Here is a 9,183-nt window from a genome sequence, read left to right on the forward strand (position 1 = left end):
TAGCTCAAATATTCATATTATGTAGCTATTTTTAAGATAAGCAGCTATAAATCAAATCTTGTTCCCTGACCATCTGTGCTCCTGACTGTAAAATACTATGTGCACAGATGTGTGAGCCACCCGAGCTGTCAGATGTAGAGAAGAGAGATTATTGAATCAGAAAATAGCAACAATGCTTGAAGTTGGAGATCTTAAGCTAGAATAGTAATGACATTTATCAGTCAGTTTTAGAGATGGGGCTAGATTTCCAGCTGATCTAACTCAGAGTTTCATGAAAATCAATATATACCAGTGTTCACAAAACAGTGCTCCAATCTCTGGGGCACAGAAGCAATCTGAAATATTTGATGATCTGATAAATGGGCACACGCTGAGCCAGTGCCTCTGGGCTATACCAGCAGCCTGATGGAGGGAGAGCAGTTCTGAAGCAGCCAGGTCCCATCCCAGCCAGGAAATCCAGATGTGTCGAATTGACTCTCAAAATAAACTACTATTTAAGGGAAAAGAAGTAAACATCTACACTTGCAATAGTTTCATTTGAGATTTATGGGCAATTGCTCTTGGTAGAAGTTGCTTTTCTCCGTGATGCCATTTCAGTCAGTCCTGAAAAGACTTGATTACGATGGGCTGGGAGAGGGAAAGGGCAGAGAGGGCTACAGAGTATTTTTATGTAAGAGTGACTTGATCTATGGAAAACGTCAAGATTTTTCTATGATGTTTCAAAGTCTGTGGTTTGATGTTGAGATGACTTTATTTCCTCCTTTTATCATTTCAAAACGGAAACTTTATTGTTCATACTGTAGGCTCTTCCTTAGAAGCAGATGGATTTGAGCTGTTCAACACAAAAGCATGAATTACAATATTTTTTAATTAAGAGTAGCACCATTGCCTACCTGAAGCAAAATACACTGGTGTGAAGGGAGTAGGACACATCTGGTGGACAGTCTACACTGCCTTTCTCAAGAGGATGGGTATGTTGGTTATTTATAAAGACCCCTGGAGCGGAGCTTCTCAGCTGCTTTCTCAGTAAAGCTTTCTCCTGTGAGAGTGACGTTCTCTGGGGGCAGAGTCCTGAAAGCATAAATTTCACAGAACGCACCAGGTTCCATATGGTGTACGAGCTGGTTGTAGGGAGTGGGGATGCTCCCAAGGACACACCGGAGTTGGGGTTTCTGTCAGTAAGTCCTTTATCCTGAAAAAGTCTTTCCAGAGTCTGCCAGCAGTTGTCTCTACGTGACATACAATGGAGTGACTCAGAGTTAAATATGGAATGCCCACTCTTTACTACTTTTAAACCTGTGGATGACCACCATGTATTTAACAAAAAATTATAAGGTTGACGTAGGTTTTCTTAGGTCAGGAGTGTTCTTTTAACTAGAACAGTTATATAAGGAAAGCAACACAGCAGCGGAGCCAAAAGGGGGGAAAAACACGCATATACTGTGTACTCAGGCTCTAATTTATTACAGAATGATTCTATGAGGCTTTTTTAATACTTTCAAAGACTTTCACTGCTTTTATAGTGAGTTTGTGCAGATAGAGCGAGTCTGTCATTAGGAATTTACATGTCCTCACTTCTCTTAAATATGCATTGTGTTAGCGTGCTGAAAATACACTCAGAAGTGTTGTAATCCTGACAACGTGGCTGAGATCACACCTGCACAATTTGAGCAGAACCTGGCACTGTCCCTGTCCTGTCTGAAACCCCACTGTGTCCTTGCAGCCAGGCCATCGGCTCTCTGGGTGTCTTCAGCGTGGGGCAGGACTTGCCTGGGTTGACAAGGAGATGGACAGACTGAGGCACACACAGCATATGGGCACAGGCAGTTCTTCTGTAACTGACTAATTGTCTCTTTGAATAAGCTCGTGTGTTTTTTAGGAAATAAAAGAAATGCACTTGGATGAATAAATGAGAAGTACTACCGCTGTTAAGTTCCATGACCAAAGTCTCATTTCAACTCTGGTTTTAGGGAGGAATAACATGTATGGGTATTACTCCCTAAAGAATGTGGTTTCTTTTCCTTTCTGTATACAAAGCATGTTCCCAAGAATACGCAGCTTCGAGAAGGAAGTGCAAAGATGAACAAAAGCTGGTGGAAAAAATAGTTGTGTTCCAAATGGGGGGAGAGTAGGCAGGGGCAGAAAGGCAGGGTGATTGTGGGGATGGATACTGAAGAATGTGGGAAAGGAGTGAATGCGGAGTGGTCTTCCCCAGTGGCCTTTCCTGACGTTGACACATTTCGTGTAACTGGGATTTACCTGCAAATAACATAAATTAATAAATAGAAAGAGCCCATCTACATAGTACTCTGCAGCCACCAGAGGGAGTGATGCGTTCACGGGTTCTGTTCTGTTTAAAATGCACTCACTGCAGGGCTGGGTTCCACCACTTCCCTTGTCCCAGTGAGGCCACTGAGCAGAGAAACGTGCTCCAGACAAGGGAAGGTTTGGGCTGCAATTTTTTTGCCACATCTTCAAGCAGCAGCATGATTTTCCACCCTGGCTACATGTCCAAATGAGTATGAAAACACACGCTTCAGTGAAGGGTTCGGTGGGAGAAATAGGACATAGTGATCTTCTAATGGTAGAAGCCATGGGTTTTCTTGAAATGCCGTCATTGTGCTGCCCCCAGCTCACCTTCTGACTGGCAACCAAATTCAAAGAAATTTGAAGAATTTTAGTTAGGGGCAAAGTATACCTCAAATGAAAATGAAACCAAGCTCTGAAATCGGGGGTGGATGAAACATGGATGTTTCAGCTATTTTGCAAAATCTGGATCCATTCACATATTATTCCACTGACGCGTAGCTGAATAATGTACTGTAATCTCTTAAAATGAAATACTATACCACTGAATTTAATAAAGGGTCTCAGCTGCAGGTGCTGATGCGTTGTCTAGGAGAAATACTAGACTAATAGCATGGCTTTACAAATATTTTTGCCAAATGTTTATACTAATGGATTGTTTTCCTGAAAACTAAAGTGAGTAAGTTTGATAGCCAGGGAAAGAACAAGAAAGGACACAAAACCCCCCAAAAATCTAATGAATGTTCATCATAGTTAAAACAAATATTAGATATGGGGCTTGATTATTCCCTGAACCGCACTATAAATCATTTATGTATGGATAAAATGAAATGATGATTTGAGAATATGTAGAGGGTGTAGTCCCAGTCTGAGTGTAGAAGGTGGACCTAGAGGAGTGGGATTAAACTAGAATTCACAACGATAGACCTTATCTTTGCACTACTCAAACCATCACCTGAGATCACTTTTTGTGATATTAGCTTGTCAGTAATAACTCAGGGGAGAGAAGGGAAGGCAGTTCAAATGCGGGATTTTCCTATTTAAGGGGTAAGTTAATTCATGCTTTAAATTAGGAAATAAATGTTTTATGCTTTGCTCTGTATTTGCAAGACCTGTCTTGCATAAACTAATTCTAGAACAAAGGAGAATGAGATAGCTGCTCTCTTGGAGGCCTTCTCACCACTTTAATAGCCCAAGCCATCTACAGGTATCTTGGATCAAGGCACTATTGTATTGTTAAAATATAAATATTTAAAAGCCCGTGCCTTTTAAAATGGAAATGCTGAAAGCTTTTGAGGTGAATAGCATCTAACTTTAAAGTTCCAGCCTGCTGCTGCTCTGGTTATTTCCATATGAAGCAGTAGGCAAACTGAGGCACTGAGCACTGTAGTGACTTTTCCAAGGTTACACAGTAGATCAGGAGTGGAAATAAATACTGCAGATTCTCCCCCCAGTGCCAACGCTGTGTCTATTTTATAAATTATTTCATTAAATATAAGTAGTGGAGTAAGAGGGGATTTTTTTCTTTATTGGAATGTTAGTATCTTCTTGGTTTCACTGCAGGAAACTGAATTAGAGAACCATGATTCATGTATTTGTAGGCGTAGGCAGCTGTACACCAAGTACAATACAAAGAATATTAACAATTTTAATCATCTGCAAGCACTATTGGTAATACAGCATCTTTCCTAGCGAAGAAGATTGCTCCTAAAAGAAGGGATTTACATCCATATACCTTATACTCTGTATGGCCTGTAAATAGTTTTATCCCTTTCCCTGTTTAGAAAAGGGAAACTGAGGCCCTCAGGTATTATACTGTACGTGTGAGTAAAGGTAAAATGCTGCTTTTAGATGGATTTTTACTTCAGAACAAGTATCCAGGGAGCTTGACCTGCACTTTGTTTAAACGTGTAGGGTATTTATGTTGCACAAAACTGTGTGCACATAAATCTTTGAGAAAGCTCATCAGGAATTATGGAGCTTTATTCTTGGCTCAGCAGTTGTGACCCTGCATCCTTCTGCTTTTGCCCTCTGTCACTTAAGGTAATAATGATGTGCCACCAGGCAGCAGGCAGTACCAGACAGTACTTTTCTTAAAGTAACAATAAGGTGTCTATACCCAGTAGCCATCCTATCAGTAACAGTATAATATATTTTCTGAAAAGTGACAAATCTAAAAGCAAACTAAAAATCATTAGGGCTTGCTTGAACACGTGCGTTAATTAGTCCTTTACTGGTTGATTATTTTTTTTAGCGTCGAAAGTACATCTAGAATGATTTGTCTTATTCCAAAACTAGTCATTAAACCATTTCCCAATGGTACAACTTGTAACTATATTCCTTTGGCCATCCCACAGCATCGCATGTGATACCTGGTTGGAATAATAGCCAGAGGAGATGCTTTTCTGGATAACATGTGACTTATGTCATTTTGGTGAAAAGAAAGGTCCTGCTTTTAGGGATCCAAAAATAGCAATATAATAAAAAGTAATTTTAAACTAAGTTCCCCTCCCACCACCATCAAAATCTTTCATTATTAGTAACTCCGAACACTCCAAACTTGTTTCTGGGTGGGTAGCTTTTAAGAAGGACTGCAGAGATGCCATATCAGTGCCCCGACGGCCATTCCGTGCCTGCGTCCACAAGAGTCACATCAGTCTCTGACACTGATATAGTACTGTCGGTGGTAGCTTTGAGTGTTGGGGCTGCTTATGCACCTACTAAGAAGTTAGTTTCAAACCATCTTCCTTAAAACAAATAAAACCTTGATATAGGAAAAGCAGGAAGCTAGATTTGTATTTATTTGCAGGAAAAGCAAATGAAGTGTTTATAATGTAAAATCTGTATCAGAAGAAGCCACACGGATAATTTTAGCAAGTGTTTGCCTGGCTTAGCAGAAGGAACCAAGTAATTTGTGGAAGTGTCTGTGTCAAGAAATAAATCAAAGCCTTTCATTATATGCTTAGGTAAGACATTTATGACCTTAAGTTATTGGAGATGACTTTTTGGAAACTTCAAATATGATATCCTGCTAAGGAATACCATAGAGAAAATGTAAGAATTACAAAATTAAATCCACTGTTTAAACCTGGAAACACTTTCTAAAAAGAAAACAGAAATTAGCAGTTAAAATTAATTTTTCAGTTTTAGCTTTTTGTTGAAAGTGGGGTTTTGGACATTTTTGGCTTCTCTATTTTAAGTCTGCAACCATTCCACGATCCCTAAAAATATCTTTTTGCTTATAGCACAGCCTGAGAAGATGGAGAGTATAGTACATTCCACGTGTTACCACGTGAACGAACAGTATTTTTACCATATTCATCTTCTGTGCTATTAACTTCCTGAGAAATTTACAAGAGCCTGAAGCAAACATACTTTTTCTTCTGGTTTCCCTTCAAAGTTGAGATTTAAGTGACTTCACTTATTCCATTTTTGTGAGATTGATTTATTTTTATATTACTAAAGAAAAAAAAAATGATGTAGAGCGAGAGACTGGGATGACTGAGAACTCCACTCTGAATAGCGCCAGCACTAACGCTCATTAACTTCACTAACATTCCTCAAGAAGGAAATTCCATGTTTTACCTTCTTTTGGTGATGTTTCTCAGCTTTAGTATCAGTGAAATGAGGCAGCCCCTGAGATTGTAGAAGACAAGAAGATGTATGAAGGAGTTCATGCAAGCATTAATTACATACACAAACCAGATGCACCTCCTGATGAAGGGCGCTGAGTTCCCCTTGCACAATCGCATTATTTAGTAGTGTGGGACCACTCCTGGGTGCTGGTGCTGTACAACCACCTCCCGAGGCACCTCTACCTCCCAGTACTGAGGTCCTGCTGAAGTTCTAGTAATTAAAACTGCTACGTACCGCTGCGGTATCAATACATAGGCTGAGAGAAGTTTTGTTAAAGAGAGCTGGTGTGCTGGTGATTACTAATGCAGCATTCAAAGTGTGACTATAATAAAATTCTGGAGGTTATGTCTGATATCCCTGAGTACCAGAGAAGTGCCCCCCATTCGTTGTCAGCGAGGTAAGTAATTTCTGAAGCAATTATGAAAGCTAGTCATTGTAATAATTAGCATTGGTTATCAACATGGTTTTGAAAAGCAAATCTAGAGGCAGTATTGCAGGGCTCCAAATGTTTCCCTTTTGGGGATTGCTGCACTCGTTGATATAATTTCACCTGACATTTCACCCATCTTATTAACAAGGCGAGTGAAATGTCAGAAGGCATTAAGTCAAAATATGCCGTGTTCCCTAAGGGACACTATACTTGTGTATAGCCAGAGAAACTTGTACGAGGATAGAGAGATCGCTTGAGAGTGAAGACAAGTGAATGACCAGGATCGTTTACCATGAACAGGACTGTAGATAATTCGGTTATACCAAGAGATTGGTAACTATAATGAATTTTTGTCATCCTGGAAATATTTTTTGCTTACAGTAAAGTGTACGGGCCTTTTCAGCCTTTACTTTATACTTTAAAGGTAAAAACAAGTTCTTTGCAACACGGGTTTTCATCCCATTGGTTCAAGAATCTTTGGTCAACATTTTGTTTGATTTTGTTCTTCGTGTGGGTATAAAAGGACGAGGTGTTTCTCGAATTTAGAAAGGAAATTTGATTTATTTAACGTAAGATTAAAAAGGAGGACAGAAAGGAGCTCTACAGATAAAGCATAAGGGCCAAACTTTCCATTGTTTCCAGTAGATTGCCTTTTCTGGATTTTCTGTATTTGATTTCTTCTTTTAAAAAAAAAGGAACTGCACCTGCATTCGTTCAGATATGGGCACATCCACACAAACGTACATTTGCACACCCTCACTCTGCCGGTTCATTTAATTCCGTTTGAACACAGTGCAAGATTCTTGCGTTCCTCCTCCTGCCTCAAGTCCTAATCTATTGTTTGTTGTCCCGTTGTACTTCTTAGTGCTGTGTGGTTCCAGTGCAGAGATGGAGACGTTTTGGGGGAGTAATTATTTTGCAGAAAGCCAGTTGTTCAGAATTAACCTGTAAAATACAGAATTGCACGCTTCCGGGAATGGTGCATGTAATTTAATGAGCGTGCAATGCACTTCAAAGGGCAGTTTTCAAGCCCTATTTTGAAATAACAGTCAGATCTTTTAAGCACTTAGTTACACTTTTCATGACGTATTTTTACAGTAAAGGACAACAGAGAGGGGTTTAATAATTATTTCCATTATTTCTACCACTCATCTGATGCTTGGGATTCTCACTGACACAAACGTGCTTTCTGCATATTTAAATCCATGAAGTGTGTGCAGCAACACTCCGTATGGGAGATGGGAAAAGGGAAGGAAGCACAAATTTTTGTCTTGGGGTTTTTTAATCTGCATTAGAAAAAAAGATTTAGAGGATCTAGCCTGGTTTTTTCCCCTGTTGTGACTAGTTTGTACTACATCAAATATGTTAAATTAATACAGCCAAGGAGGGTAGCTTGTAATGGCTTTGTGAAACCCCCTTATCAAAGCAAACTGAGGAGTCATTAAAAGAGCTTGACCTCCAGTTAAATTAGCCGTGCCTTTGTAAATGGAACTGTTTTCTTGCTGGGTGTATATTTGGTATGAATTTGCATAAAATCCTCACAAGTACACCATCTTTCATCTGGAAAAGACATTCAGCCCATTAATGGTACAATGTCAATAGCAAAATGAATTCGAGTCCTTTTTTTTGTTTGAATTTTTTTGGTGGTTGGGACGTTTTGTTTTATTATTTTTTTTTACTCTCTGCGTGCTGTACCATGCAGATCTAATGATCTGGAGGGGCTTTATGCTCAAAGAATATATATGGGGTGTTTTTATAAACATTAGCTGTCAACTGTTTTAATTGCTGTAAATCCATTTACTGTTCATTAGAACAAAGAGAACTCGCCAAAGGGTTTTCTAGGTGGCCCAGAGTACAAATTAAAACGATATAGTTCCTACTGAGAGAATACAAATTTGCTTCCCAGATATTTCAGAATAATTTCTGGTTTTCCTTCCTTACAGAAAAGGAAAACCTGCCTTCTTTTCACCAGAACATGCACCATTTGTCATACTTTACCCTCTGCTCAGCCAGTTTGCCCAGTGGCGCCTTCAGCCTCTGAATGCTGGGATAAAGCTTTTACCAGTTGTTCTCTATAGAAGGGACAGAAAGAATGTGTGTGGAGTGGACGATTTGGAGGAAATCAGTTCCTGAGAGTTATTAGTTTCCTGTCTTTTGAAGAAATATGCCATGTTTATCATGATAGTCATGGGTTAAAAATAATATTCAATTTAGCTTTACATCAGAGCTGGAATAATTTTGTGGTATCTTGGGGTCTGAGAATTTGCTCAAACTTCCTTCTCTGTTTCACTTCACTGCTGGAAACTTACCTGCAGGTTGAGACAAGTTTCAGATATGAAAGTTATGTTCAACTCCAACTGCTACTTTAAAGTCACTGACTTTCAGAAATTTTCCTCTACAAATCCTATGTTGGATTTCTTATCTATATTTTTATTTAGAAACTCTGAGCTTCTAAGGCATCTCTGATCTCCCTGAGGTTTTTCAGATCTTGACAGACCCATTGGCAACTCTGACCAGACAAATAGTGTTTGAGAAGAAACCCAAGACCAGCTTTACTTTTGACTTTATTACGTGTAAGATAGCAGTGAATGCACATGAGCATATCTTCACTCAACAACTTAGGAGAACTTTCACTTTTAGTCACCTTTAATTTGCTTTAAAGCTGTGGTAACTCTGGACCAGTATATAAACTATGGAGGGGGTGAACGGCTGACTACACCGTGGTGGCTGGATACACCTCCTTCCTGAGGGAAAAAGGACATTTAATTTACACCGTTCCATTTCCCGTGAATGCTTTTAGTGATTGTAAA

This window comes from Numenius arquata, chromosome 20, assembly GCF_964106895.1.
Source record: "Numenius arquata chromosome 20, bNumArq3.hap1.1, whole genome shotgun sequence".
In the NCBI taxonomy this organism is placed as follows: domain Eukaryota; kingdom Metazoa; phylum Chordata; class Aves; order Charadriiformes; family Scolopacidae; genus Numenius; species Numenius arquata.